Genomic DNA, 8,522 nt, shown 5'->3' with positions numbered 1-8,522 from the left:
ATTTTGGATTTAAAATATTTTTAAAAAAATTCTATATAAAAAAATAAAATTAAAACACCGTTATAATAAATATATAAAAAAATTAATAATTTTTAATTAAATTAATTAATTATTTCGTAACACTAATTTAATTAAACCTTTTAAATTATATATACATGCTTACAATGAAACTAAAATCCACAGATTGATTTTGTGATCAATAATATATGAATATTATAATTTTTATCAAATCTATGTACTAGTATTATTTTACATCAAATATGGATAAAATAAAATTCATTTTTAAAATAAATTCTAAATCATTATTATTTTAGTTACACTATGGATTGGACCAGTTAATTGGAGGGAAAAAATTCAAACTCAGAGTGCCAAATTGCTAAGATTGACGTTTAAATGAATAGTAAAAAAAAAAAGAAAAAAGAAGAAAAGAATAATAATATTTATATATCAGCCACTATACCTAATAATAATGAAAAACTTATATAAAATGTAAGTTCATAAAATCAATGAAAAAATAGCTTCACACGCGTGGAATACATGTAAAGGAGACCTTGGACAATACGCTAAATTTCAAAGGCCTCAACAAGCTCCAACGATGGCCTCTTTTCCCACCGGCATCACAACAGTCACCGGCTTCCACCACCGCCATATCACCAGGGGCCACTGGAGGAAACATGGGTAATGGGTGGTTTCTTCTACTTTACCTTTTTTTCATATCATTTAGCTCCATCTTTGGTTCTATCTTTGATATCCCTATTAAAACCTTGTATTTTCTAAAAGAACTACTTTGAGATCTAAAACTTCTGGTAGAATTTGGCTTAGGATTCACTAAATAAAGAGAACCCAAATCTTTTTTGTTGTTGTTGAATTTCTTGGTCGAAGACAAATGGAAAAGATACCTACTTTGATCACCATTATCACCATGAACAAACCCTTGCTCTTTGATGAGTTTACCACAAAAAACAATGTCATTTGCTTTGTTGTTGTTTAAAGGAGTACTTGGAATGATGGGAAACTCAAAAAATTGATGACCATAAGAAGGAGAGTTTGGTGAGTGATGAGAAGTATCATCAAGGTCTTAGTAATTTTCAAGTGAAAGATCACACAAGGAAAGAGTTTCATCAAGCTCTTCTTGGTTGATCTTATAACTATCCTTTATATCCATATTTTTGTAGGGTTTTGAGGTTAAAAAAAATGGGTTTTTTTATAGAATGAAATACAGGGAAAAAAGAAGAAGAGAAATTTGAATGAATGATGGTATGGTTTTGAAAAGGTTTGGCAAGACAAAATTCGTTTATATACATGTATGGTTTGGGCTTCTAGAGAGTGGTTAAAAACGGGGATATATAGAATTAAGGAAATATAATTGCTTTGTTAGGAAGGCTTCTAGATGGAGTGAGGAAGACGGTGGCAAAGAGCAAGTCAGAGATACAGTAGTGGGAGAAGACTTACTAGAATAGGGGAAGAATTGACACAGTTACTAGGAAAGAATAATACAAACATAATTCAAAAAGTATAAAATAAAGTTTATCTAGAAAGAAAGATAAATTGGAGCTTCTAGTCATATTTTTAAGCTTTTATATAACATATTTTTATTTAAAAAATATCTAACATCTAAAAATTTATTTCCTGCTAATTCATAAAAAAATATCAATTTCATAAAAAAAAATCAGGAATTTCCTTCTTCAATATGTTTAAGGCTTTATTTAAATAATATTAGAATTTTTTAAGAAAAATGTTCTCTTTATGTGCAAGAAAAAAATATACCATTTCTTATATATTTTTAAATATCAAATTAGCACCCATTAAATGCAAAATTTTAAAAATCTATAAATATTAAATTTACATAAAATTATAAAGAATTTACTAAAAGATTATTAAAAATTATAAAAATACAAATTTCTTTAGATTTAAAAATATTTCCGTAGATTCGGGCCCTGATAGACTGCTGCCAATCCATTGCTCCGCCCAAGAGGATCCACCTTGGCTGACTTAATTTGAAACTTGGACCAACAGAGTGGAAATGTTAAAAGAAGATTTTAAAATGGGATGATTTTGAGATTCTTTTGTTTATAAATCTGGACCAAAAATTATAAATAAACTATTATAATATTTCCTATCAATTTTAATAATTTTATAATTAAATATATTTAAATTTATATATTTTTCTTTACAAAAATTTAAGCGAGACTTAAACTTATTAAACACAATTTTAAAGTGACATACTATGTTTAGTTTAGCTTAAAGAAATAAGATCATAATGAAAATATTAAAAAAAATATTATTTAAAAAAATTAAAATATGTGAAAATTAGAATCAATAATGAATTGTTTGCATTGTTTTCGCTAAACATATTTTCTAAAACTAAAAATAAAAAATAAAAACAATGATTTTTTAACTTTATTCTTAAAAAAAATTTTAAATGAATTGAGCTAGTTTAAATACATATAAATAAAAAAATTTATTTTTAACTTATATGAATCCATATAAATATATCAAACTTATTACCTTCTGAATCATATAAATACATAATTTTTTATTTTATTTCTCAAATTTTTATTATAGGAAAATTTATACGTTTTCATTATTAAAAACAAATTTTATTTTTATTTTTATTTACAGCATTTTTTCCCTAATAAAAATAATAATAATATACAAAGTATTTTTATTGAATTGCATATAAAATAATAAGTACAAATTTAATTAAAAACACTATAAATACAAAATAAAAATATTACTCAAATTTTAATATAAAATGAAAAATTAGTATATAATAAATATACCTAATTTATGTCATGGGAAAGGTTGTTCTTGTGACACGTCTCTGTCTGCCGACTGGCACGTTTTTTTGAATTCTTTATCTGGTTTTTTTTTTATTTCCTTATGATTCCTTGCTATTGGTATTGGTATTCTGTTGAGTAGAAAGGTATTTCGCTTTGTGAGGAAAGTGATGGAAAGAGGCCTGGCAGATCTGAGTTTGGAGGACGGTGAAGATGAGGCTTTTTCTATTCCGGTTGAGGCTGAAGTACAGAGTTCAGCATATATTTTCTGTTTGGTGGGATGCTTATTAGCTGCTAGTGTGATCCATTTCCCAGCCATGAGAAATACAATGGCGAATATCTAGCACCCCTTAGAGGGTGTGCAAATTTATGATTTGGGGGAAAAATGTTTTCTATTCAAATTTTTTAAAGAAGTGGATATTCACCGGGTTATTACAGGAGCTCATTGGACTTTCAATAATCATCTATTAATTTTCCATAAGATCCAGAAGAATGAAGATCCAATGCCTATTCCTTTGGTATACTCAAATTGGTGGGTTCAAATTCCTAACTTGCCTCCGGGGCTTATTAGAGAGTCAATGGAGGTGCAATTTGGTAATTTCATTGGAAAATATTTGGAATATCCTATGAAACAGTTATCCAATGGTTACAAAAATTTTCTGTGCATTCATGTTCAGATGGATGTTCGAAAGCCTCTGAAAAGACGAAAAAAATCATGATCTCTGAGTCAAATTTTACTTATGCAAAATTCAAATATGAAAAATTAACTTTGTTTTGTTTTTTATGTGGCTACCTTGGGCATGGTGATAGTTTCTGCTCCATGAGGTTACAATGTGGGATGCAGAAAATGGAAATGTGTTGGGATTTGACACTGAAGGCTTCGCCGAGGAAAGTTACCACTGTAAGAAGCATTAGGCGAAAAAATGTAATGAGTAGTAATTTGGCCAAAATTCAAGGCACAGTTATGGGAGAGGATCATGGGCAGATTTTAACCCTATTCTTGGAATTAATTTGAAAGGTTCTAAATTTCCAAATGTTATAGTACAGAGGCAAGAATCATGTCACATTTTTGGAAAAGATTTGGAGCCTTGTAAAAGTCAACAGATGGAGATTAGTTTGAATGGGGTGGAAATAAGGAAGGCTCCAGCTGATGTGGGCCCTGCTAATGGCTAGATTTGTCGAGAATGGATTATGAGTTAGAAGAAGATCCAATCGCTAATGAGAACGGTAAAAAATGACAAAGGTTTGATTCTTTGATTTCTAATGTTTCCATTGTTCAGGATTCGTTAGAGATCAGTGGTGGGCATTTAGTCCATCTTAAGCAATTATCGGCGGCTACCATCGGGTATGCTGACCAGAAGAAATGAAATTTTTTTGCTGAAATGTCCTTACATTGGGGAGTCTACGAGCAGTACGAAGACTTCAGTATATGCTAAAAATTTATCATCCCCAAATTGTCTTATTTATGAAGACAAAATTGAATGCTAATCGAATGGAGAATGTTAGGAGACAGTGTGGTTTTTTTAATGGTGTTGATGTCCCTGTGGGTGGGACACAGGGGGCTTAAGTATTGGGTGGAATAGAGGTCATTTAGTTACTTTGAATAGTTTCTCTAAAAATCACATTGATGTTGAAATTCAAGAAGAGGAAGGTAACCACGCTGGAGATTTACGGGTTTATATGGGGCCCCGAATTTAAGGGATAGAATCGTGACGTGGGATTTGCTTTGACAATTGGGGAGAAATAATTCACTATCATGACTGGTTGGTGGGGACTTCAATGATATTCTCTTTGTGAATGAAAAATAGGGAGGGATTTTAAGGGATGAGGCTAGAATGGAAGCTTTTCGTATAACTTTTGAGGATTGTCATTTGGAGGACATTGGGTATTCTGGGACATGGTTTACTTGGGAGAGGGGTCGAATATTGGAAAATAATATAAGAGAAAGAATTGATAGAGGTGTTGCTACTGACGCATGGATTCAACTTTTTCTAACTTATTCATTGAGGCATATTCCTCATTCTTTCTTGGATCACTGTCCATTACTTATTAAGACGGAGGTTGAAGAAAGGGGTAAAAGAACTAGAAGGTTTCGCTTTGAAGTGTGGTGGGTTTTGGAGAAGTCTTGTGAGGAAGAGATAAAAAAACTATGGGAGGGAAGTTCAGGTTCTTTTCAAAATCGTATTTTAACTCTTGCTAATGGCTTGAAATGTTGGGCGGTTAATATTAAACATAAACGAGGTCAAGATGTTAAAAGATTAACAAGGAGATTGGAGGAATTAAATTGTTCTGAGCGATCGGAAGAAATTTTGGCTGAACTTGTTGATGTTAAATTACACTTGAATATGAAGATGGATAAGGAAAAAAGATATTGGGAGTAACGAGCCAGAGTGAATTGGTTGAAATGGGTGATAAGAACACTTCATTTTTTTCACAAGTTTGCCTCTCAGAGACAGCGTACTAATCGCATTCGAGGATTAAAAAGGAATGATGGTTCTTTAGCTATTGATTGTATCGAAACTGGAAATATTGCTTGTGAATATTTCTTGAACCTTTTCACTTCTAGAGGAATTGGCAATTTGGATCATATTCTATAGGGGTACCATGTTGCATTTCTGACAGCATGAATCAAAGTTTGATGGCTACTTACATAGAGGAGGAAATTATTGAGGCGTTAAAAGGAATGGGGCCTACAAAAGTTTCAGGTCCAGATGGTTTTCCGGAAGTATTTTACCAAAAGTATTGGCATATTGTTGGTAAGGCATATTGTTGGTAAAGATGCTAGTGCTTTCTATTTATATATTTTGAATAATTGCAAATCTTTAGAAGAAATCAACAGAACTCAGTTGGCTTTAATTCCAAAAATTGCAAATCCCCTCAATTTGAAAAATTTTCGTCCTATTAGCCTCTGTACGATTATCCATAAGATTATTGCCAAGTTAGTTGCTAACCGTTTACAAGAGGTACAGGATGTCTGTATTGATGACTCTCAAAGTGCTTTTGTGCCGGGTAGGCTTATAACTGACAACGTGTTGTTGGCGTATTGATAAACCGTAAATTATACATATTTTTATCCTATGCTTAGCACATTTATGGATGATTTCTCCTTAGATTGGTGAATTCAATGCTTCTAATCCTTTAATTTCATGTTTAATACTTAGGAGAGCATAGGAGAGTAAAAAGAGCGAAAAACGGGCCGAAAACAGAGAAAATAGACCCACGTGGGAAATCAACATGGCCTGGACTTTCTCACACGGGCGTGTCACACGGGCGTGTCCCTTTGGCAATATTGAAGCACGACTTACACGGGTATACTACACGCCCGTGCCTGTTCAACAGCCTTGACCACAAGCTGGAGTAATCACACACGGGCGTGTCCCTGTCGAGCCCAAGTATAACCCTATTCAGAAAAGGCTAATTTTGGGGGCTCTTAGGCATTCTAAAGCCTATTTAAATACCTGAGAAGGCACTTAAGAGGGGCACAGAGTAGGAAGCAAGGAATTACTCAAGGAAAGTCGATTGATCCATCTCAAAAGCCGGATTCATCATCAAGACTGAAGATCTCCCTTCAAGCTCCTTCAAGAGTTTTGAGGTTTTCCTATGTTTTGTTATCTTTATGCTTTTGAGATGTTTTCTTTCATAAGTATGAACTAAACCCCCTAAATACCTAAGGGGAATGAAACCTAAGACGGATCTTGTTATTATTATCTGAATTGTATGATAAATATTTGACTTGTTCTTAATTATGTGTTCTTAATTCTTGTTTTGATATTCCAGGATATTGATTCAAGTTAAGCTCTTATTCAGAGGAGGAATAGACCCTGTCTAACAGTAAATTTATCATAATTAAGCGGAGTTGATTGCACTCCTAGAGATAGGGTGATAAGATTTTACAGGATTAGGGTGAAACCTAATAAGGGAATCCATAGATCGAGTTAATACAATTCTAGGGTGTTAATTAGAAAGAGATTTCAATTATTCAACCTAGGGTTAAACGTTATTAGTCTCGAGAGAGATAATAATATAACTTAGGGATTTCTACGGATCAAGTCAAATGAATAAATCGTTTGATTCAGTGTCAAATAACAAGTGAAGTCTAGGTAGATTTTTCCTTAGGTATTGTTTTAATCAATTGAATTTTCCCAAAAGTATTTTCCCAAATTTTCTTTCTGTGCATTCTTAGTTAGTAATTAGTTTAGATAACAAAATCTCTTAATTTTTAGGCTAGATAATAAAAATGAAGTAAATACTAGTACTCATAGTTCCTTTGGGTTCAACAATCCGGTCTTGCTAAACTATACTACTATTCGATAGGTACATTTGCCTTAATCGTGATACTAAGTTAGTCTCAAGAATGATTCATTTATAATTTTTTAAAACCTATTACGAATATCACGCATCAAGTTTTTGACGCCGTTGCCGGGGAACTAGGATATTATAAATTTTTAAAACCTATTACGAATATCACGCATCAAGTTTTTGACGCCGTTGCCGGGGAACTAGGATATTAGGAACACTTGATTTTTATTACTTTAGCCATTTTACTTTTATTACAATTTAAATTTTTATTTTATTTTCTAATTCTTCATTTATTTTCTTCTGACAGGTTTTTCTAGTTTATAACCAGAAGAAACCCGTCAGGACCACTACTTTTTTACGGTGAGATTGACTGCACAGTTCGCAAAAATCAAAGAGAAATAAGGCGAAGCTTAAGATACACAGAGGACGAGCAAGAGGACGACACTTCAACCACAACCGAGGAGATGGCTAAAAACCAAGAAAATCCGCTACCTCTTGCGATTGCTGCTGATCCAGTAAATCAGAATCCTGCTCCATGCAGTATGTATGATTATGCTAAACCTAATTTAACAGGAACTGAGTCAAGTATTGTTGGGCCTGCTATTGCTGTAAATAATTTTGAACTGAAACCTAACACAATTCAAATGATACAACAGTTTGTTCAGTTTGATGGTTTGCAGGACGAGGATCCCAACGCTCACTTGACAAATTTCTTAGAGTTTTACGACACTTTTAAAATCAATGGAGTTTCTGATGACGTCATTTGCCTTTTGTTGTTTCCCTTTTCGTTGAGGAATAAGGCTAAACAGTGGTTGAACTCATTGCCACGAGGATCAATCACTACTTGGGAACAGATGACCGAAAATTTTTTATTAAAATATTTTTCGCCAGCTAAAATAGCCAACTTACGTAATGATATCTCCTCTTTTGTGCAGAGGGATTTAGAAACACTCTACGATGCATGGGAGAGATACAAGGACCTTTTACGAAGATGCCCTCACCCTGGGTTACCACCCTGGCTACAGGTCCAAACGTTTCACAATGACCTGAACCCTTCGACTCGGAAGATGATTGATGCAGCTGCTGGTGAAACTATCAATAATAAAACACTTGAGGCGGCTTACGAATTTTTTGAGAAGATGTCACCAAATAACTATCAGTGCCAAGTTATGAGAACAAAACCGACGTAAGCAGCCGGTGTTTTCAACCTCGACGCGGTTAATATGCTATTTAACCAAGTAGAACTCTTAAATAAAAAGATTGACGGTTTGTGTGGTTCTACTCAGGTACATCCAGTGATGAGGTGCGATTTGAATGGAGGAGGAGCATGCACAGAATATCAACCCTTCAACTCTAGCATCGAGGAGGAACAAGTCCAATATATGGGTAACAATAACTCTAGACCCCAAAATAACCTGTATAGTAACACTTATAATGCAGGTT

The 8,522-nt window shown here is 33.1% G+C and overlaps 1 non-coding gene across 1 annotated transcript; it reads right to left on the bottom strand.

Annotated features, from left to right (window-relative positions):
* Positions 1-7,981: 7,981 nt before the first annotated feature.
* On the bottom strand, positions 7,982-8,088 carry LOC121208391 (small nucleolar RNA R71). Its single transcript, XR_005903410.1, has one exon. It is a non-coding gene; the product is annotated as a small nucleolar RNA R71 (small nucleolar RNA).
* Positions 8,089-8,522: the final 434 nt, after the last annotated feature.

Source organism: Gossypium hirsutum, chromosome A01 (assembly GCF_007990345.1).
Source record: "Gossypium hirsutum isolate 1008001.06 chromosome A01, Gossypium_hirsutum_v2.1, whole genome shotgun sequence".
In the NCBI taxonomy this organism is placed as follows: Eukaryota; Viridiplantae; Streptophyta; class Magnoliopsida; order Malvales; family Malvaceae; genus Gossypium; species Gossypium hirsutum.
Note: the sequence above shows the minus strand (reverse complement) of the source record. Positions and strands in the feature narration are given on the sequence as shown.